At 40.0% G+C, this 24,534-nt stretch overlaps 1 long non-coding RNA gene across 7 annotated transcripts in view; it reads right to left on the reverse strand.

The window, feature by feature from the left end:
- The window catches only part of LOC144824073 (uncharacterized), a 347,831-nt gene that overhangs the window by 239,785 nt on the left and 83,512 nt on the right, over positions 1 to 24,534 (reverse strand). For all 7 annotated transcript variants that reach the window (XR_013608887.1, XR_013608884.1, XR_013608886.1 and 4 more), the window contains 2 exons: positions 22,404 to 22,548; positions 18,638 to 18,783 (listed from right to left, as the gene is read on the reverse strand). This is a non-coding gene — a long non-coding RNA (uncharacterized LOC144824073). The remainder of the gene's footprint in view (positions 1 to 18,637; positions 18,784 to 22,403; positions 22,549 to 24,534) is intronic.

A 24,534-nucleotide genomic window follows, 5' to 3' on the forward strand; every position in this document is an offset into this window, starting at 1 on the left:
AGCACGACAATTCTCATAAAGGATTGCTCCTCGGTTAAATTACTTAGAGCAGAAGTAGTCTCAATCACTACTGCTTCAAGGGTTCTGGTTAATCTACGTATCAGTTTACTATTCACAACAGTACCTAAATAGGGGAAAACACCTTTATTGATATCTATGTATTGTTCTAGAGCAGTTTCAGTATAATCGACAATCGGGAGGTCTCTCTTGTGTCTAGTATGTACTAGGTGGGAATTCCTATGGTAGTCAGGTGGGGCTAGGAAAACTGGTGGCAGTAGGAAGGCAATGTAACAGGTTCCCTCCCAATCGAGGGGCAAACGAACATATGCGGTCTGACCACAAACAAAATAAGAATGACGTGAAGCTTTGAAAATAGATTTCCTACTGTCACTATACTTGACAATAGTAGTACAATCACTATGTCCTACATGTACGGAACCATTATTTCGGACACATAATTCGCCTTTAACTGGTAGTACTGAAATAGCAGGGAAGTCTGGAGTAGAATCAGACTGAACATTCAGGACCATGAAATTCGAAGAATAATTACCTAAATTATAAACTTCATTTTCTAGATCTAACCCTGTTCTGTGGGGAAGACCTTGCTTGTCTGGAAAACATGTACTGTTAAGAAAAGACATATCTGTTGAGGATGACGTTAACGTGGACCATGCTCCACACGAACCATTATGTGAAAATGGATACGGAAAGAGTGGCAGAACTCCCTTCGGTGTCTGGAAAGGGGGGAGTCGACCACACACCCAACAATTAGTGGCATTGCTGGTCTGGTGTGAATAATGTAACATGCGGATAAAAGAATTATTTCGCATAGCGAGACGATATGAGAGTTCATGAGGAGGCAGATCACTAAACGTGTGCTCTACTGTAGCATTAGCAGACTTATTTACATGAGAAACTGGAAAATACAAATAAAATGCATAACTGGTGCAGGAAATCATAATGCTAAAATATAGCAGAAAACATAAAATAATAATGCAACTTTTAGAGTTCTCACTAACTCTCTCTCTGTGGGGGTCTATTATATACATGTCAGAAACCGGTCTAACCGTTTCACCTAGGGGAGGACTTAGACAATCAAACTGGCTGACTTATTTTACTAGACCTTAATTTGAGCTTATACTCCTGTTGCGGAGTTTTCTCTAACGGGGAGAGTTCAATATCATTGTCTTTTGCGGGACAGTCCTTAAGAATAGTACTTTGGCAGTCTTTCAAATCCTCGGTAATGTTCTTGGTAACAGGTTTTAGTCCAAAAAATCTTTTCACATGTGACAGGTGGACCCAGCCCTTCCTGCCTTCCAGCTTGACGGCAGTACGGGTGGCCAGGAGGACCTGTCGGGGTTCCTTCCAGCGAGGCTCCAGCGGACTTGAACGATCAAAATTCCGGACAAGAACCATGCATCCGGGAACGATGTCATGCGGTGCCACCTCGGTATTGTCTGGAAATGCGGCAGCAACCTGTGAACGACAAGAGTTGAGGGCAGACATCAAGGAAGCTAGGTAATCTGTCAGCATATTACTTGAAACATCGGTAATACTTCGAGGTCTAGGTGTACCCCACATGTTAGGGGGGCGGCCGAATACGACCTCATACGGGGACAGACCTGATCTGGAATGTGCGACCATGCGCATATAAAATAAAGCGACTGGCAGAGCTACTAGCCAGTCCACACCTTTCTCTTTACATACTTTGGCGATGCGGATTTTCAGGGTCTGATTATGTCTCTCTACTAGACCAGCTGCTTCTGGATGGCGTACACAATGGAACTTCCACTGGTACCCTAACAACAGGGAAATGTGTTTCATAAGCTCGGATGAGAATGGCTGGCCGTTATCAGAATATACGACTCTAGGGAGTCCATAACGGGGGAAGAATTCACGAACCAACTGCTTGGCAGTGGTCGCGGCTGTATAATCTGGGACTGGATATGCCTCTGTCCACCTGGACAAAGCGCATACAACTACAAGGACGTACTTGAAACCTCGACATCGCTCCATCTGAATATAATCCATTTGGAGGACTTCAAAAGGGTGGTCAGGGGGCTGGAATCCACCTTGATCCACCGGGACACTTTTACCTGGATTAAACTGGCAACATATCATACAGGTACGGACTTTCTGCTTGGCTGCAGCTCGTAAATGCTTGTTGAACCAAATGTTCTGGATACTGTCTAACATGGCTTTTTCTCCTAAATGTGCTGGACTATGTGCGGTATTGATAATGACTTGAACCATGGAGTCGGGGAGAAACCATGTGGCTTTTCCCTTCGTTACCCATCCCTGATCTGTCTGGACCCCTCCTTGTTCGGACCATTTCTTGATTTCATCGGGAGTAGCATGTAACTGAATATCTATGACATCTTGAGTGGGGTCCTTAACTGTCATACATGTAGTCTGATCTGGAGTATGTGTCTGTGTCGGATTAACTGAAATGTCTGGAGTCTGTGCTGTAAGCTTGGCTGTGCGATCTGCTAGATCATTACCTTGAGAAATAGTGTCAGTAACTTTCGTATGTGCTTTGCACTTCATGATAGCAATAGATGTCGGTAAGTGTATGGCATCTAACAGAGCCTGAATAAGGAGACCATGCTGAATCTTGGTTCCATGAGAAGTCATGAAACCTCTCTCCTGCCAGAGCACTCCAAAGTCGTGTACAACTCCGAATGCGTAGCGTGAATCTGTGTAAACATTAACTTTCAGGTTCTTAGCGTGTATGCAGGCTTGGGTCAGAGCAACTAGCTCTGCTGCTTGAGCAGACAGGGTGTCAATACGGTGTGTTTCTATAACTTCAGTGTCTGTAGTCACTGCATACGCGGCTACTAGTTCTCCTGTACTTGTTCTCATACATGAACCATCCACATAAAGTGTCAGGTCGGGATCTGGTAATGGAATATCTGTCAGATCTTGTCTTGGCTTAGTCATAATGTTGACTACTTCCACACAGTCGTGTGTGGCAGGATTTGAATTAACTGATGGTAACAGTGTTGCAGGATTTAGAACGTTGCAGCGTCTGATTTCTATGTGTGGCTGGAATAGTGTCAATTCATAACCTGTTAAACGTGCAATTGTCAAGTGCTGAGTCTGTGTTCGGTTTAAAAGAACTTCCACAGAGTGTGGAACTTGTACTGTCAAGGAGTGTCCTAATACTATGGAATCACTTTGTCTGATAGCTAGTGCTGTGGCTGCAACTGACTTGAGGCACGCAGGCAGAGCCTGGGCTACAGGATCTAGTGTGCTCGAAAAATAAGCACATGGCTTGTATTGTCCTGCTTGATCTTGTGTGAGAACAGATAATGCTGTACCTTCACGTTCTGTGACGAAAAGTGTAAAAGGCTTACTGTAGTTCGGTGTAGCTAGAACTGGAGCTTGGCATAAAGCTTTCTTTAACTCATTGAAACAAAGTGTATGTTCAGATGTCCAAGGGAGGACAGTCGATACGGCTGCCTCCTGTGTCGTTAACTGTATCAGTGGCTTGGCTAGGAATGCATACTGAGGAATCCATTGTCTGCAATAAGAAGTAAGGCCGATAAAAGCACGTACCTCCTTCTGGGTCTTGGGCTGAGGAAGACTCGCTATTAACTGGATACGGTCTGGTGTCAACTGCCTACCCCTCTTGGACAGCAAGTGGCCTAAGTAGATCACTTGCTGGACACAGAATTGAAGCTTCGAAGGGGACACCTTGTGCCCCATCTCGGCAAGGAAATACAAGACTGTAAGTGATGCTCGCTCGCAAGCACGTTCAGAACGGGCTGTGATTAGTAGATCATCGACATACTGGAGCAGGGCAGTGTCAGTTGGCATGTGAATGTTGTCTAGTTGTCTCTTAAGTGCTTGACTGTAAATACTAGGACTTTCTGTGAAACCTTGAGGAGCTCGTGTGAACATATAGCTCCTTCCATTTAAACAAAATCCGAAAAGAAACTGGCTGTCTGGATGAATGGGGACACTGAAAAACGCGTTCTTGAGGTCTATGACTGTGAAAAATGAGGCTTCGGAATCAATGGCTGTCAATAGGGAAGAGATATCTGGGACAACTGGGTACTGGGGAATAATACATTTATTAAGTTCTCGAAGATCAATCACTAATCGATATACTGGGGGTGCATTTGGATCAGTACGTTTCATGACTGGAATGATCGGAGAATTACATACATTGGAGTCAGTTTCTACAACTACTCCTTGAGCCATGAGCTCGTCAATAATTTTGGATAAGGCTGCTACAGCCTCAGGTGGCAGTCTGTACTGTCTGATTCGTGGCAGGACTACACCTGGCTTGAGAGTCACACGATGGGGTGTGATTTGCATATAACCAACATCAGTTGGACCTTGCGCCCATAGATGCTGCGGGACATTAGACAATCTCGGATCAAAATCTCGTAATACATAGTGACCCTTGAAGTCACGTAGAAACAGTCGTATTCCCTCGGGGGAACAGCAAATAACTGCACCTAATTCTTTCAGTGTTTTAATACCTAACAGATTTTCTGGACATGACTTCGTAAGTAATAGATCAGTAGTGCGGGACAATGGACCTACTTCTAGAGTAACTGGCTTAGATATCTCGTTTACAATAGGCTTTCCTGAAAATCCAAGGGAAACATTTCTAGAGCCTGAGAGCGGAGCCCCTGGAACTTCGGCGTGACTGATGGTCGTCCTACTTGCCCCTGTATCAATCAGAAACTTTCTGTCTTTCCCTAGTACTTGACTATGAACATAGGGACCTTCTTGATCTACAGGTATCTCGATGAGAGGCAAGCCTACCTCCCTCTCTAGGCTGTTTCATGAATATGGCTGATACTCTGGATACTCGGACTGTGCATACTGGTACATCTGCTGTGTAACATGCTGTGTTGCAGCGATAGGCTGCGGTGCTGGAACTGTCTGTTGTGCATTCTGTGGCTGAGAAGTCTGTGAAACTTGTTCTTGTCTAGGCGGACGTGGTCTTTCTTTAGTCTTACCAGTAGCTATATTGTGTTTCAGAACTGCACACTCGTTTATAAAATGACCTGGCTGTTTACAATAATTGCATGTCCCTTTAACGGGAGCTGCAGGATGACTGGCTTGATTCGTACCCCTCTTCTGACTGTCTTGAGGAACAGATTGTGCAACTAGTACTTTCATTTTCGTGTCTTTCATACGTTTTCTTTCATGATCTTGCTCTTCTCTGATTCTATTCTGGTGGTACTGGAGCATCTGTAACATCTGGGACGGGGTACTAGCTTGCCACGTACTTTCGACTTTCAAAACTCGATTCTTAACTTGGGGACTTGAATTCTCGACTAATTTAGTAACAAAAAGATGAGGGTATGACTCGCTACTCGTTTTCAATCCACTGTTTATAATGAAACACTTTTCAAATCTAGAATAAAAATCACTAGTGTCTTCGTCTTGTTTCTGTTTACAGGCTGAGATTGCATCCCAGTCTTCCTTTTTAGTGGCTAATAATCTAGGCAAAACTTGTATTAACAGTTCTGGTAATTCTTTACATTTCTCTCCTAGACCGGTACCTGGTACTCGTATCTTATCTTCAGCTTCGAGAACTGCCCAATCGATCTTTTTCTCTCCCACCTCCCAATCTTTTTCCTTGAGTTTCTCATATACCCCTGCGGGCAATAGGACTTTTAGCATTTTAATTATATCTGGATACGTGTATTCTCCCATACGGAGCATGTCTTTTAATTCTCGGTGGAACCCTGCTGGATCTTTGTCATGACAGGGAATTAATTTCTTCATCTCTAAGAGTTCCATCTTTGTAATCGGGGTGTAAACAAACACTCGTTGCATTTCACCATCTGTTGTCCTGACTGGGTGTACTTCCCGTAACGGGTTCTGTCTATCTATGTAAAAGGGTTTACTTTCTGGGGGTGAGACATGAACAAAATGCGGGTTCAAAAACGTTCTATATTTGTGGCGCTGTTCTAGAATGACACTAATTAAATCGGTACCTAGACCTTTCCATCTATACTGGAGTAACTCGTTCAGGACATCGTGTAACGGACCTGGATCAGAATGTTGACCCTCATACAGAGTAATGAGGTGCTGGATCATATACATACCCACCAGTCGTTGCTCGGCTGGGGGCAATTTCAGAAACATTTGTGCCACTATTTCGTCTGGAAAAGTGGTAGAATCAGTAATCCATCGGACTGCTGATCGGACTAGTTCTTGTTCATGCATAGTACTTAACTCACTATAACCGATTCGTGACTTCAAAATGTGATCGGTAGCTTGAAATACTTGTTCTAGAGAACCTTGTTCTGGTGCTGGATGATGAAAAACTGTCTTGTGTTCTAGGCATAAATGGCGATCTGGAAATCTAGATTTTCCTACATACGCTATTTTAGTGGGATTCTCGTCGTCTACCTCTTCGGTAGAGTCATTTTCTTTCTCGCTTACTTGTGCTGCTTTACGTTGTTCGTGTAACTTTAGTATTTCTTTACGAATTTTCTTGTACATACTCTCTATACTACTGATAGTCTTGTGCTTACCCTCGGCTATATTATCACTCCACCTTGTCAGGATTCTCATTTCGGCCGGATCTTTAGTCGGGTAGTCTTGTTCTCTTATTAGACAATTAATCAGAAACTTTAATATCATGAGCTGGATCTCAGCTTTCCTTTGAGACATGGCTTCGCTAATGCTTTCTGGATCATTCCCTGTACGGATGAAACGATATATTCTGTCTAGATCTTCTTTCATATCCGGTAGGGTGTCCAAATACCCGGTCACCCGTCTTACACGGATGGAATATATAACTGTACTATCATCACCTGCGACTGGATCATAGCGGCATTCAGTAAGGGCTCGTCGGATATCTGCAACGGACTTGTATTTGGGCGTACGCTGTAACGCACATTCATGTAACTCGGCCAACGTTCTACGTTGGTGTGGTGGCGGGGTACCAGGAGGACCTCCTCCTGCGGCCCCTAAACTGGAATCGTCGACTGACACTCTTCGTGCTGGCAGAGTGGGAAATTGTAATGCAGGCTGGACCGGGGGTACCGTAACAGGTACTGCAAAGGGTGCCCCGGTGTCTGGGGGAGCAGGAATTGCCTGATTTACAGGGACTGGCGGAACAGGATTTGCATATTCCGGGACTGTGTCGTCCAAATAGGACGAGATGAAAATATCAGCTGCGGTCGGTTTGTGACGTAGCTTAGTCGGAACTAATGGTGGCGGAAAATTACTGGATGCCTCCGGGGTCGCTTTTGGCAAGCCCTCGGCAAGAAGAGGATACATACCCTTAATAAGGGCATGCCTCTGTCTGTCTGACTGTTCGGTTTTGACTCGTTCACCTATCTCGATTAATTCCCTTTCTTGGGCTCGTTCTAAAGATTCTCTACTTAATTCTGACTTTCTGATTTCTTTTTCGGTTCTCTTATGAGATTCTTTGCGCCATAACTCGATGGCATCTTTCTGTGACTGTCTGGCTTTCTTTTTCCATAATGCTTCTTCTACTCGCATGATGCACTCGGCATCCCATGTGCCTGATACAGGCCATCTATACTTTTCCTCTAACTGTTTGGTATACTCTACCCATAAATCTAGATATAATATGGCACTTATGCCATGCTTTTGATACATAAAATGACCTGGACTGTCCCTAGGCGGGACAGGAACTGCTGCTTCTAGCAGACCTTTTCTGGTTTTTAACTGACGTAGTTTAGAAAATAGGGGCATGACTGAACTGTAACCTAGACACAATACGCAATTACAATACACAATGAACACGATAAATACTCCACATTCATACCACGACATTACAATACATGAAAAACATTTAAAATAACAGTTCGAACAGAATACTACCTGGAATACTGAAAACAGAATACATGAATTTTCTCGAGAAACAGAACTGACTAGAACAGAAACTAGATGTACTGCTAAAACAGTACGAAACTCACCGGTCTCATAAAGAGACACGTTAGGACCCGCATCCACCAAAGTGGACACTTCGTTTTGGGTCTGTGTACCACCAACCCACGGACCAGAGTCAATTAGATTGACCCTGTCTAGATACTACCCCAGCAATGGTACTCACCGGGCAGCAAGAACGGAAGGCCTCGGACTGGACTGGACTGCTTCGACGCCGGACGGACGAACTTCGGACTTCTGTTACGGGTGGGCCTCCGGATACCTCGGACCTTGGACTCTCGCCTTTTGCTCTGGTCGGGACTCGCCGCGTTCCTCCACCGCCTCGTCTGGATGCTGGACCGCCACCTCCGTCTCCTCCGTGGGCCTGAGGGATACTTGAAGCAGAAATATCTGCACGTGCACGGTATGGTTCCGTCACGGCTGCAGAGGGTCAGGGGGCCGGCGTGGCTTCACCGGCGCGTGGGGAAAGGGCAAGTCCCTGTTCGGGCGCCATTATGTGGTAAATAAATAAATAATACCTCTATTTTTGAATGGATAAATGAATAACAGATAGCTCAATAAATAAGAGTCAAGATTCGAGGTAGTAGGAGTTTGCAGGTTTAATACAGCATAAAGGACAGGAACAGGACAACCTGCACGGGAACAGGATGACAGGGCCCGGCAGGGGGGCCGGATTGGACTAGCGTGGCCCGGCAGCTGCCGGGGCTGGATCTGGGATGAGCGCGATAACTTTAATAACAGTACACAAACATATATACTAAAACAGTTGCATTACAATACATATGATAGGCGGAGCAGTGGGTGTGGTCAATAGCAGTCGCGAAAGATAAGGGTGAAAGTAGGTGTAACAAGAGGCGTGTACATAGACATGTGATGTAAACGTAACAGAATATGTCATAAATGGGGCGGAAACATGGAGGGGGCTACCTAAGGAGCCGGGACCTCTGACCTAATGGTGCGCGCAAACTGACAATGACGTGTTACTAGGAGAAGCTGGGGGCTATGAACTCTGTGCTAGGAGCAGAGACTGAAGTCTGGAAAGTCAGGGCGACATGTACCTAAACCCTATCTAGTATCTAATGTTTAGAGGACATGTTGATATAAACTAAGAGTCAGGAGGGGAGAGGCTAACAGACTCTAAGACTGGAGCATGCATTATTCTACATGTAGTGCGTGATGAAGAACATTAAATGACCATTAATTCAGTATTTCTCTTACATGGAGACGTAAAGGCTAGACAATGACGGAAACTATTGATGCGATTCAGTAGCTTAGGAATGCAGAGAAGGAGGGCTGGACTGATAACTAGAATCATAACATACTCTTGACAGACTCGTAGGCAGAGCCAGGCCGAGCCGGGCACTGCGAGGCAGGAAGTAAGTGAAGGGTTGAGGATACAGGTGGGGGCTGTATCGCTCCTCAGCGAGGGTTCAGGAGACAGGAGCTGAATCTGGTGTCCGGGCCCATTTGAGGCCTAGAAACGGGGACTTTTCAATGAAATAACGTGCACACTGAGAAACGTGGCAACGTAACTGTACATAGGCCTAATACTCGTAGCTTTCACGAGAACTGGGAACTGGCATACTAGAGATGGACACAACTATAATTGCATCTTAAATCGAACAGGGGGAATACATATGCATATTAATCATGCACACATAACATAAGATGGAGGACACGTAGGGACACAGAACATGGCAAAATTTACTTTTCCACAAGACAGGAAGGAAAGTAAAGGAGAAGGTTTGAAAGAAGGTGAGTGTGGGAGTGTAGCTGAGTTATAGGGAGTGAGCGTGACAGAAGAGGTGTGAGAGACTAAGGAAATGGAGAGAATGAGGCTAACAGAGAGAGAATGAGGGAAGGGAAGTGTAGAAGTAAGAGGACAGAGGGAGTAAGAGAAGGAGTTAGTGAAGTGGAGTAAGGAGAGTAAGGGAAGGGAAAAGAGTAAAGGAATGAAGTAAGGGAAGAGAGAGGAAGGAAAGTAAAGGAGAAGGTCTGAAAGAAGGTGAGTGTGAGAGAGGAGTGAGGAAAAGGGGAGTAAACGTGGGGATTCAGAATAAGTGAGGCAAGCGCAATAAGGGAACAGAGGTGTGGGAGCATCAGAGAAGAGTAGTGAGGTTAAGGAAAAGAGTATAGGGAAAGTAAATTTTGTACATCAAACTTACCTTATAAGTAATGTAAACTTAATTACATATTTTCATTAAAATGTATATCTGTGAAAGACAAAAAAATAAGTTAGAATATTTATAATATATATTTTACAATACAAGAGACAAAGTAGGAGATTAAAAGTCATAAAAGGTTAGTAAGAGATAAAGTAAAAGTGAAGGACTCAGAAAGAAAAACAAAGGAATGGTGAAGGTCAGAGAGAGTTAAAAAGAAATATAGAGAGAGCAAATTACTAATAGGATAATGACATGGATACATTCAGTGACAGTGAACAAGAGCAGGAGAGAGAAATGACCTGAAGGTGAGTAAGATCCTAAAGGAATGTGCATTAGGAAAACTAAAGGCAGAAAGGGGAATAAAGAAAGGGGAGTGAGTGACAGAGAAGCAGGAGTGAATAACAGTGGATTAATGACAATGAGGCATGGAAGGTGAGTGAGGGTGAATGTAGGGTTGTAAGACAGTGAGGAGAGAATGGGAGTGAAGGTAACAGAGAGGGAGTGAGGGAAGACAAGTGAGAATATGAGAGAACAGAGATGAGTCAGAGAAAGAGTGAGTAAACGGCAGTAAGGTGAGTAAATGAAGGAGAATGACTGAGGGAGCAAAGGAAGGAAGAAAGGGAAGAAAAGTGAAAAAAAGGGACTGGGAAAAGGTGAGTGTGTGACGAGAGAAAGAAGAAGGGTAGTTAAAGATGATGAATGAGGATAACTGAAGGAACTGGAGTAAGGGAACAAGGGTGAGGGATGGTGACTGAAGGGCAGTGAGTTTGATGAAAAAGGGAAAATAAAGAGAGGATAAAAGCAAGTGAGCTTGAGACAAAGGAAGTGAAGGAGTGAGAACATAGAGGTAGTGAAGGAAAGAGTGGCAGAAAGGAACTGAGTAAGAGAGCAAAGAAAGGTAAGTAAGGGAGTGTGGGTGAGTTTTAGGAAGTAAGCGTGACGGAAGAGGAGTGAGAGAGTGAGAGGATCGAGAGACTGAAGCTAAGACAGAGGGAGTGAGGGAAAGGGAGTGAGGATGTGAGAGGACAGATGAAGTGAGAGAAGGAGTGAGTGAAGTGTAATAAGGTGAGTGAGAGAAGGGGAATTATTGAGGGAACAAAGAAAGGAAACAAGGGGAAGGGGAGTGAAGTAGAGTGACTGACAGCTGGAAAGTGGTGGATGGGAGAGAGGGAAAGGGTCGTGAAGGAGTGGAGAATGAGAATAAGTGAGGAAAGTGCAATAAGGGAAGGGAGGTGAAGGAGAGTGAAAAAAGGCCAGTGAGGGTGAGTTAAGAGGAGTGATAGAGGGTGGAAATAGGTGAGTGAGCATAAGAGAATGGGAAAATAATATATATTTAATAATAGAAAATACAAAATAATTTCAACAACATGTTACATGGTTTATTTTTGCTGTTCTCAGAATATATTGAATTTCACTTAAAACAGTGACTTCAATAGTACTCATCATATAACAGCGGGCAAAAAAAAACACAATCAAAATGATTGTGTTTAAATAACCCATACAATCTTTTAATAAATAATGTAAAATGTAGAAAAAACATATCTAAACTCACTTTTGATCCATCCACTTTTCCACGAGGCCAAATAGTATATGGAAAGTCATTTTCTTTGGAAATTAGTCCAGAGTATTCTTAATGTCTCATTTACCCGAGTTTCTGAAAGAAAAGCTCCAACATCTTTTACATTATGAAACGAGAGTTTTATTTCCACCTCTAGCTTACTTTTTATAAATAATTTCTATAATACTCACAGCACACACTATATGTTATACATATACTATCTCTATGAGAACTAGATGTTTTTTATTATCTTCATCACTCTCATTCAGAAAGTAATTTTGAACAGCAAACTAAGTTATATTAACTGCTGCAATCTTCATAGGCCAATTACCTTCCCTAAAATTTTGGTTGTAAGAACACTAGGTAAGAATTTTGTAAGTCAGAAGGCAAAAGTTGTTTGAAAGTCAATTGAGTATCATTACAGTGTTTCCATCCTTTTTGACATTTTAAATAAGCTGTGTAATGTCCTGATGTTGTTGAAGGACCATCTTGGTAAATAATTGTTGCAGTTGTAAAGGTTCTTCCTGAAATTGATAATTGAGAATCCACAAAATTTTTAATTAATGTTGTCAATTTAGTTCCATCAGGTCTACATCGTTGGAACATTAAAATAACATACTGTCCATATCTTTGTATAAATAATGTTGATAGCATTGCTGATTTACATTGAGTACAGACCATGCTTTGATTTGCTTGTCTAACTAGATTATTAAATGACACTGATTTGCAGTCTGGTAAAGTCACTTTCAGTGTCTATTGTAGTACTACTTGAAAAGGAGCAATTGTCGCAGTCATGCTGCCATTTATAAGAAAGGCCAAAAAGATTTTCTACATCTACACCTTCATCTTGCAAAACAACAAGCATATACATTAGAAATTCCTGACAATCTTGCTGAATATTCTGTGAAAATTGATTTAGACCAGAACATATGTCTAAAACATTTCGAATTTCAGAAACACTTTGTATGTTTGTTCTATCACTGCCACATTTCTCTAACACAGAATTTAATAAACAACAAAATGTTTGATCACGATTTTCAGCAATCTGTTCTTGTACAGTTGGAGAAAAAAAAACATTAACCACTACATTAGCATAGCAGTTGACACCAGAACTATTTTCAAACTGAAATCAAACAACATCTTTAACTGAATCCATTTCGTTTCTGCTTACAATTACTGGTTCATCTAGCTTTTTTCTTTTTGCTACAACTTCACTACAATTTTTCACATTTCTTCTTTTTTGGCCTCCCACACGCTTTTCAAATAGAGGATATTGAGGTAAATTTGGAGCATACTCTCTTCTTAACCTATTATATTCTTTTACACAATTTAGATCTGCACTAATCTTTGTCTCATCAAAATCAATCAAGTACGATCCAGATAAAGTTCTGACTCGAGATAAAGCAACACATGCCATACCCTCCTTGAACACAGAACTTCCAATATTCACCAAAGCACTATCAACACTTAAACCTTGAGATTTATGAATAGTCACTGCATATGCCAAAGAAACAGGAAACTGTTTTCTGCGGACATATACATTTTTCACAAGCAAAAATCGGGCAGAACAACGACTGATTTGTTGTACTTCTTCAATACCATCAAATTTAATTTTTATAAATTCAATTCCATCTCTATTTCGGTAATTCACAAAATCCACAACATGACCCATTGCTCCATTTACTAAACCTCTTTCCACCTGTAAATTACGTCGTAAAATTATACGACAATTTAAAGATGCATACAGAGTCTTTTCCATACCAGCAGTTTTAGATATTGTCTTCTCTAAAGAATCCAATTTTGATTTCAACTTTTCTGACAAAATAATAGTTGCTCCTTCATGTTCGATTTTATCAATAGCTTCCAGTTTCACAATCTCTTGATTTTCCAACTTTAACATTTTGTTGTTGAACATTGAACATTCTTGCAGAGTTGGCATCAAGCATATGACAGATTTGTTTTCAGGAATTTTCTTAAAAATATTCTCTGGGAAAATATTTTCATTTGTAAACAAATTTGAAATTAATCGTCCATGTAAAGCTTCTTTGCCATGCTCAGTTAGTTTTCCAATTCTTACATCTTGTAGAATATTTTTATAATCTTCATCCTTTGCCTGTCGCATATTTTGAAGCAGTTCTGCATATTTGAAATGTAACCATATGTTAACATTTCCAATGCTTCTTAAGCACTTCCTGGTATCTTCATGCGTAAGCATTTTAAACACTGGCTATCCTTTCACTGGAGTTAGTTGCAGTAGATCTCCAAAAACAATGATGTGTTTGCCTCCAAATAACACATCATAGTCTGTTTTAAGAATTTCTTGCATTCTTAAATGCACAAAAGCAAGCATTACATTTGATACCATGCTTACTTCATCAATGATAAGAAGTTTAATTTTCTTTAGGACTCTTGAAACTTCACAACAAGCTTCTCCAGATAGCTTGTGGTATTGTAATTTGTTATCATGCTCCACTGGCAGCATCAATAAGCGATGTAAAGTAATCCCTTTAATGTTGTGTGCTGCCAACCCAGTTGGCGGTACAAAAGGGGGGGTGATGGACGGAGCATCTGAATCAATCAAACACTCACAACCAGTCAAAAGTTCTGGGTTTAATCCTTCACCGTTCTTTAGCCCACTCTGCCACCCCAGTTCAGACATGGCTATATGCAAATCAGTCTGACCCTGTGCCTCATGGGAACAGTCCAGCCCGAACTGCCAAGCCATGTCTTCCCTGGACGGGAAACAAGCTTCCGAGGACCGGTTTCTGGCATTCCAGCCGTCTTCAGCCCGGCTTGCTTGAATCCAGTGGCAAAGTGAGCAAGGGACTCACGTCTGAGCATACCCTGCCACACTTATGACGGCCAAAAGTGGTACAAAAGGGGGTGGTGATGGACGGAGCATCTGAATCAATCAAACACTCATAACCAGTCAAAAGATCTGGGAGCAGTAACAACACAAGAGAGCGATGACTCCGCTGTTTTCTGCAAATATGTTGCAATCGCTTTAATCAGGAAACTTTTTCCAGTTCCTGCTTCTCCACTCACATACAGTCTGACAGGTATAAATGATGTACATGAGCACTCTTTTTTCTCATGAGATAAACCATGCTCAATGTGACTTCATCATATATTTGTCTCTGCTCAACGTTTAGTTCTTTTTCCAAATCTTCTAAGTGAACTCCATCCTCCTGAGCTTGTTCCATGGCTCTTTCAACTTCATCCATGGCAGTGGCAGCTTCATTTTGTATAATTGGTCCTTCTAGTGGATCCCGACTCAATGAAGCAGAACTCTGAATATCTTGAGAACTGTCTCTAGCAATCTCTGCTGCAATTGTAGCTTCTTGCTGTATTTCCTCGTTCAACATTTGCAGATGATTTGAAAAAACAGGACATTCTATTGTATCCTTGGTTGCATTGAACGAATCTTCATAAGTAAGAAAATCTCCAAGTAGTTCCTCTTCTGTACGCCAAGGCTTAAAGAGTTGCAAAAGAGCTAAGTAATAAAATTCCCTTTTGTCTGGAGAATCACAACTCAATTTTCGATGATTAATCAAATGGCCTTTTCTTTGTTTCACTAGACAGCCTTCACAACCAATTACAGCATATACACCTTTATTGATGTCTTCTGTGACGTTCTTTTTAAAAGTATAGTTTTGCAGAACTTCATAGAGACAAACGTTCTCAAGGTGAGTACTTCTATTTGGACAGTATGTATCCAACATGTTTGTCTTCAAAATATCTGTACTGTCTGGTTCTTTCTCCGCCAAATACTCTATTTCTTGTACAGATTTCAAAACTCGGTTTCGTGTTGCAGCAAGACCTAGACTCACCCAAATAATGGTTCTAGATTTGGCATATAAACTTGCTGATGATAACCGATCAGAACATTCATATGCTCCAATTTCTCGATGCAACAACATCTTCAGACTGTAACTGTATAATTTCTTGCTTAGACTCTTTTCATGTGAAATTTCCTCCCACATTTCCTTCAGTTCCGTCTTTTCTGATTTTGTGATGTAAGACGTCACATATCGAGCCACAGCAATAGAGTTGTCAGCCACATATTGAATATCCATGTTAGCAATCCACATGGACAAAATGACTGGGTTGTAGTCATTTATGAATTTGGATTCCTCATTTCTTCTTAGGTTGTATGTATTTTTGGGTGATTTTCTTGTCACAGTATGTCGCACAGAAGACATAAAATTGTTGACTCTTCCTTTCGATGTTACTGGACGTGGAAATGCAAAATGACATTTCGTGTAGAACTTGTCCTTGGATTTGTATTTTCGACGACAGTATTTCCCACAACGATGGGTTTGAAAGCGTAAAACTTGATGTCTTAAATTGTTTTCTTCTGTACTTTTCGGAACAGCACATGTAGAATACTGCTCAATGAAACTCATCACTTTCTCCTCTGAATCTGTTCCAAATTTTGGTGCATCTTTAATCCATAGCAGCATATGTATGTGAGGAGCACCTCTTGCTTGATACTCCTTTCGCCAAAAGAAATCCAACACCTCTCCAAGCGGAGGATTTTTTTTGTTTGTAATAAAAGACATCATAGCTTCAAACCTATGATTGAAATATCTGCATACATTAACTAGATCCAAAGAGCACAGTTCTCCAGGTGTCTTGTATTCAATATTTTCAATGTATTTGCCTCTCGTAGAAATTAAAGTAAGTCTTCCCAAGCATACTCAGCACAGCTAAGAGTGAGGAACCATGTAGGAGTTCCTAAGTTTCTTAGCATACATTCCCCATGACGACCGTACCAATACTCGTTAGTACCACGCTGACATGCCATGAGATTAATTAGCTGAGATTCCAAAACACTGTCTTGCAGTTTCACTTTATCCATAAAATCCCTTGCCGAAACATTTTGTAGATGTGTTCCACTTTTCAGTATATGGTTTACTGCATAGGAAAGTCCAGACAAATCACTCTCAAACAGTAGATGGAACAAATATGGAATGCATTGACGAAACCTTGGATCTTCTGCATATAATCTTGAAGTCCGGTATTCAGATGCAGGAATTTGAACAGGTCGGTCGTCATATCGTCCACCTTCACCTGTTGGAAATAACTGTGGAAAACAACGAGCTTCCAAACTTTCTTCCCATACACTAATGGGACTTCCTTCGGCTTTTTTCATCTGAAACAAGTCAACAGCATTCCCCATTACTTCTTTGGAATGCAATGGATGAACACTATAATGTTCATAAATTTCTTCACTTCTAGAGACATCACCTTTTTCTATTTGCCCAGCAGAGACATCAGTGTCGTCCTGTACAGTTGTTTCCTCTTCTCCCACATACACATTTTTATAGTACTGACAACGTTGCCTTTTTGACTTTCCTAACATCCACTAATTCTTGCCAGATTTTCTTACTCTTAGTAGGAACGCCATTAACTAGAATAACCAGAGGTTCCTCTTCTACTTTTTCGACACCAATTGTATCAATATTTTTCTTAAAATCTAGAGGCAAATAAACAACTCTTCCTTTAATCCTCCCTGTAAATCTGAAGGAGGCAATTTCCCTGTCTTAGGCTCCATGCGAACAATAGCCTGAAAAGGATGCACACATTGAATCAGAATAGACTCATAGGTATTTAAATCCATCCATTCAGACGGAATGTCTACCAACTCCAGATTATTATGAACAGCTCTAGCAGGCATTCTGTTTTCATTTAATTTATTATAACAATATTTACAAATACGTTGATCAGAACCCAAATCAAAACAATTTTCAACCAACAAATAAGTTGCAAAATCCTTCCCCTCATTATTATTTATCTTTTCGCTTTTTACATATAAATCAACTAATCTAGTCTGATGCTTATAATGAGTTCGTCGACAACACACACAAGTAAAATTAGGCCTTTCACTTGAATTGACCTTTCATTTTCAAATGTTTCTGTACTTATAATCTCTACATTCTCTTCTACATTACCTTCTATTACTGTATCAATTTCTGCACTGACCTCTTTTTCACCAAAGTAACAAAACTCAATTTCATCACAAATGTTTTTGACATCTAATTCAGTTCCATGCAAAAGAGCACTGTTTAACTGTTTTAGTTTAAGTGCTGGACTTTTTGCATAATACAACCTTCTCACTAACTTCCTCACTTTATTATGATGCACTGCTAACATCCTAAAATGGTGAAAAACACTCTGACATACTTTTCTTGAAAGACAAGCCAGTGAATGCCCTTGCAAACCTGTTTTTTCTCTCACTCTACAAGGATCTATCTCTTGTAAAATTTTCATTTTTTGTTTCACACTTTTCTTAGTATATGTCCGTAAAAAACTGCGAAACAAATAAATTGAATCCTGTCGCACACTACAAATACTACTACAATTCCAAGTATACACTGGAGCCTTAGGACATCTACCTAAAACTTCATCAGCTAACACCTCTTCTGTATTTCTAGGCACAATCTCTTCTTTTTCAACCGGACAACCGTCCTTCACCTCATATGCTCGAACACTGGTGTCAACTGCATGCACCAAATCATTATCCTGAAAGTAACTTTCTTCATTAAAAAATGGCTCACAACTTGAACTATGCTTCCATTCTCCAGAAAAAACATCACAAAAATTAGTCCGATTAATTACTCTCCTCCACTTACATTTTGATTTGAACACATTGATTACCTTATCGAGTGTTCGAATACTATTCATTACCAAACTAAACAATTTATTTTTCACTTTAAATGCTTCATCCACAATCTTAACTATGTTTTTTTTTTCTTGTAAAAAGCGGTCTTTTTTTGATACCTCTTTACATTTTTTAATAAATTAGATATAATTCTATTATAAAACATTCGTCTACTAATTTTAATCAATTGATTTCTCCTTCTTTTGTTATAGACAATATCATCTCCTTCTACAGGTCGAACATTTTTAAAGGGACACACTGTCTTCTTTCTAATTACAGGTGTCTTATTCTTGTTTGAAAACACACGTTTTTTTGGACATTTCAATAAGTTCCTGAGAAAATTTTTAGTTTGCTTACCAGGAGCATTATTTTTTTTCTCTGAAGATTTTGTTTTGGTTGAGGCCTCTTTTTTTTTTTTCTTAGACCTTACATTTTTTTTATAAAGTTTTTCACGTCTTTGTTTAGATGGCATATTTTTCTTTCTTTGTATAGATGATTATAATCTGTGGTAAAGAAAAAATAATATATTATAGACCACTACAAACATATTACATAGCAATTACAATAAGTAAACGATATAAACACTAGTATACAACAAAAGGCCGATTTACATTACATGTGCTTTGCTTTGTGTCAAAAACGATTTACTAATTAATATTATGTATTGCTTACATATAGGTGGCCTGTTTTTGGCCTGTAGAGACAGTGAAATAGTATGAGCAGATACACACATATTGCATGCAGAGACAGCCATGGTAGATTATATGTTACATCCTGGTCATGTGCCTAAGATCACACTGTGAGTCAAGCTTGATTTTAAATGGATCTGGGTGAATAATATGCTTAGTTGATATCTTTAAAAATATGGAAGTACATGTTTTTTAAGAACATGGTAGGTTACATGTAACATGCTGGTAATGTGCCTAAGATCACACTGATGGCTGAATCAAGCTTCACTCACAGTGTGATCTTAGGCACATGACCAGGATGTTACATGTAATGAGAAATTAATGTTATGTCTTGCTTATATATAGGTGGCCTGTTTTTGGCCTGTAGAGACAGTGAAATAATATGACCAGAAACACACATACTGCTTGCAGAGACAGACATGGTAGATTACATGTAACATGCTGGTCATGTGCCCAAGATCACACTGTGAGTCAATCTTGATTTTAAAAGGATCTGGGTGAATAATGTGATTAGTTGATGTCTTTAAAAATATGGAAGTACATGTTTTTGAAGACATGGTAGATTACATGTAACATCGTGGACATGTGTCTAAGATCACACTGATGGGTGCATCAAGCTTCACTCACAGTGTGATCTTAGGCACATGACCAGGATGTTACATGTCATGAGAAATTAATGTTATGTCTTGCTTATATATAGGTGGCCTGTTTTTGGCCTGTAGAGACAGTGAAATAATATGACCAGAAACACACATACTGCTTGCAGGGACAGACATGGTAGATTACATGTAACATGCTGGTCATGTGCCTAAGATCACACTGTGAGTCAATCTTGATTTTAAAAGGATCTGGGTGAATAATGTGATTAGTTGATGTCTTTAAAAATATGGAAGTACATGTTTTTAAAGACATGGTAGATTACATGTAACATCGTGGACATGTGTCTAAGATCACACTGATGGGTGCATCAAGCATCACTCACAGTGTGATCTTAGGCACATGACCAGGATGTTACATGTAATGAGAAATTAATGTTATGTCTTGCTTATATATAGGTGCCTGTTTTTGGCCTGTAGATACAGTGAAATATTATGAGCAGAAACACACATACTGCTTGCAGAGACAGATGTGGAAGATTACATGTAACATCCTGGTCATGTGCCTAAGATCACACTGTGAGTCAAGCTTGATTTTAAATGGATCTGGGTAAATTATATTCTTAGTTGATGTCTTTACAAATATGGAAGTAAATGTTTTTAAAAGACATGGTATATTACATGTAACATCCTGGTCGTTGTGTCTAAGATGACACTGATGGGTATATGGTTTACTGCATAGGAAAGTCCAGACAAATCACTCTCAAACAGTAGATGGAACAAATATGGAATGCATTGACGAAACCTTGGATCTTCTGCATATAATCTTGAAGTCCGGTATTCAGATGCAGGAATTTGAACAGGTCGGTCGTCATATCGTCCACCTTCACCTGTTGGAAATAACTGTGGAAAACAACGAGCTTCCAAACTTTCTTCCCATACTCTAATGGGACTTCCTTCGGCTTTTTTCATCTGAAACAAGTCAACAGCATTCCCCATTACTTCTTTGGAATGCAATGGATGAACACTATAATGTTCATAAATTTCTTCACTTCTAGAGACATCACCTTTTTCTATTTGCCCAGCAGAGACATCAGTGTCTTCCTGTACAGTTGTTTCCTCTTCTCCCACATACACATTTTTATAGTACTGACAACGTTGCCTTTTTGACTTTCCTAACATCCACTAATTCTTGCCAGATTTTCTTACTCTTAGTAGGAACGCCATTAACTAGAATAACCAGAGGTTCCTCTTCTACTTTTTCGACACCAATTGTATCAATATTTTTCTTAAAATCTAGAGGCAAATAAACAACTCTTCCTTTAATCCTCCCTGTAAATCTGAAGGAGGCAATTTCCCTGTCTTAGGCTCCATGCGAACAATAGCCTGAAAAGGATGCACACATTGAATCAGAATAGACTCATAGGTATTTAAATCCATCCATTCAGACGGAATGTCTACCAACTCCAGATTATTATGAACAGCTCTAGCAGGCATTCTGTTTTCATTTAATTTATTATAACAATATTTACAAATACGTTGATCAGAACCCAAATCAAAACAATTTTCAACCAACAAATAAGTTGCAAAATCCTTCCCCTCATTATTATTTATCTTTTCGCTTTTTACATATAAATCAACTAATCTAGTCTGATGCTTATAATGAGTTCGTCGACAACACACACAAGTAAAATTAGGCCTTTCACTTGAATTGACCTTTCATTTTCAAATGTTTCTGTACTTATAATCTCTACATTCTCTTCTACATTACCTTCTATTACTGTATCAATTTCTGCACTGACCTCTTTTTCACCAAAGTAACAAAACTCAATTTCATCACAAATGTTTTTGACATCTAATTCAGTTCCATGCAAAAGAGCACTGTTTAACTGTTTTAGTTTAAGTGCTGGACTTTTTGCATAATACAACCTTCTCACTAACTTCCTCACTTTATTATGATGCACTGCTAACATCCTAAAATGGTGAAAAACACTCTGACATACTTTTCTTGAAAGACAAGCCAGTGAATGCCCCTGCAAACCTGTTTTTTCTCTCACTCTACAAGGATCTATCTCTTGTAAAATTTTCATTTTTTGTTTCACACTTTTCTTAGTATATGTCCGTAAAAAACTGCGAAACAAATAAATTGAATCCTGTCGCACACTACAAATACTACTACAATTCCAAGTATACACTGGAGCCTTAGGACATCTACCTAAAACTTCATCAGCTAACACCTCTTCTGTATTTCTAGGCACAATCTCTTCTTTTTCAACCGGACAACCGTCCTTCACCTCATATGCTCGAACACTGGTGTCAACTGCATGCACCAAATCATTATCCTGAAAGTAACTTTCTTCATTAAAAAATGGCTCACAACTTGAACTATGCTTCCATTCTCCAGAAAAAACATCACAAAAATTAGTCCGATTAATTACTCTCCTCCACTTACATTTTGATTTGAACACATTGATTACCTTATCGAGTGTTCGAATACTATTCATTACCAAACTAAACAATTTATTTTTCACTTTAAATGCTTCATCCACAATCTTAACTATGTTTTTTTTTTCTTGTAAAAAGCGGTCTTTTTTTGATACCTCTTTACATTTTTTAATAAATTAGATATAATTCTATTATAAAACATTCGTCTACTAATTTCAATCAATTGATTTCTCCTTCTTTTGTTATAGACAATATCATCTCCTTCTACAGGTCGAACATTTTTAAAGGGACACACTGTCTTCTTTCTAATTACAGGTGTCTTATTCTTGTTTGAAAACACACGTTTTTTTTGACATTTCAATAAGTTCCTGAGAAAATTTTTTGTTTGCTTACCAGGAGCATTATTTTTTTTCTCTGAAGATTTTGTTTTGGTTGAGTCCTCTTTTTTTTTTTCTTAGACCTTACATTTTTTTTATAAAGTTTTTCACGTCTTTGTTTAGATGGCATATTTTTCTTTCTTTGTATAGATGATTATAATCTGTGGTAAAGAAAAAATAATATACTATAGACCACTACAAACATATTACATAGCAATTACAATAAGTAAACGATATAAACACTAGTATACAACAAAAGGCCGATTTACATTACATGTGCTTTGCTTTGTGTCAAAAACGATTTACTAATTAATATTATGTATTGCTTATATATACAGACCCCCCAGGATATTGCGGCATAGATTTGCAAATTTAGCGGCACAAAAATTGAAATTTAGCGGCACAAAAGTGGAAATTTAGCGGCATTATTGCGGCACCTTATTTTACTCGTAATCATTTGTTTTCAGCCTTAAATCAATGTAAACTGATTTAACAGGGTATTCCACTGTGAAACTGGCATGATTAAAGTGTCTGCGGCTCTACGGAAGCACAGCTTCAATCTGTACCTCTTGAGAGGGGGCCGTATTTCTCCCTGGGATGTTCTAGCACCCATGTATGCACCCCTGCCGGGGTACCGCTGCCTCCTGGATCCGTCCATTATAAAAAACAGTAATTTCTATCACCCTTTTTAACATTGAATGTATATTGATAATACAACTATCACCCATAGAGGAAGTCCTGCTTTCCTGCTAGAGCGCTAAACTAGAAAATAGTGCAGCGAATCAAGTGTGGCAATTTAAGTGACACTTTGTGAGTGGACAAAGACAAGGAAATTCATTTAAAAAACTATCCTCTTTTCTGAAACCCAATGGTCTAAAAGGGGCCTTAAAATATCCCCAGCAGTTATGAAGTGCTGCTGCAGTGTACATAACTACCAGGGTTTCAGATTGCTTATGTGTGCCATTTTCATAAATTCACTGTAAATATGAGTGACATTCAATGACTATGAGTGACACTTTCTCCTAAACAAAATCAAGCAATGAAGTCTCGGGAAACGGATAAATATCATAAATTGCCCCAATTTTAGCGATTAGAAACTCTAGGAATATCTTGAAACTGCAGCAAAGTACCAGAAATAGACGGATACTAGCCTAGCGCCTTTGAAACACTACAGAGCATTTGGCAAAGCGTGATGTTTACCTATCAGGGTCCTCTGAAAGAAAAATGAATAACTGACCCAGCACTGGTAAATCTGGAAAAACATAACTGAAGGTATTATATTTATGTAGTATAGCTGACAACTATAGTCAGTGGCAGGTGTAGCGTCCTAGGTTGAAGAGGAAACAATTATATTCATGAAATGTTTTAACGATGTTGTATTTTGATCCAGGACAAAGAGGATGCAGACGTTTTTGCTTCTCTCGCCAACCTCTGAACCGCCTGTGGTTTCACAATCCATGAAAGTAAACCCAGTGATATGATGAGCTAGGAAGATTATTTTAAGTGTTAAAAATATAACTTATTGTAACAGCAGAAGAGAGACACTGTCGCGCGCCGTCTCTTACCACAGCAGATAAAACTTCCAAGTACATGTTTTAGTACTCCCGCGTTTTGCCTTTAAAAGTTAGAGATTTCTGATTTACTGCCCGGACCCACGGCTGGAAACTTAACCCTATAAAAACGTCATTCATTAATGACCCTGCGCTTCCACAGAGCACCTGGGAGGTCGGAGAAGGCCTGTTCAATGGCCGAAGAGACACGTGGCCCCAAGGATGAACCCAGCTGGCCTGGCATGAGCGCCTTCTGCGTGCGTGTCAAAGCCAGCCATGCGGATGTTTCCGGTATTTGATTAATGAAGCCTGACCTGGGAGCGCGCTAATATGGAAATACAGGCCCGCCTGCAGAGGATCACAGTAGTTGGATGCATGCGCTGGAACTCAAGTGAAGAGAGGACGTGATAGCATCGAAGCGGTGGGCTTTGCCAAAGCGGGGTTTGTGAAAGCGTTTCTTAGCAAACCTCAAGATGCTGGAGAAATGGGTCAGGAGGAAGCAGGTATTGGACGGCTGGACGGCGGCACGTAGTGACGTGGGCGCGCACAGCCAATTAACAGGCATTGTTTGTTTAGCAGACACTTTTTGGAAAAAAA

The sequence above is a fragment of the Lissotriton helveticus genome, chromosome 3_1, assembly GCF_964261635.1.
Source record: "Lissotriton helveticus chromosome 3_1, aLisHel1.1, whole genome shotgun sequence".
NCBI lineage: Eukaryota > Metazoa > Chordata > Amphibia > Caudata > Salamandridae > Lissotriton > Lissotriton helveticus.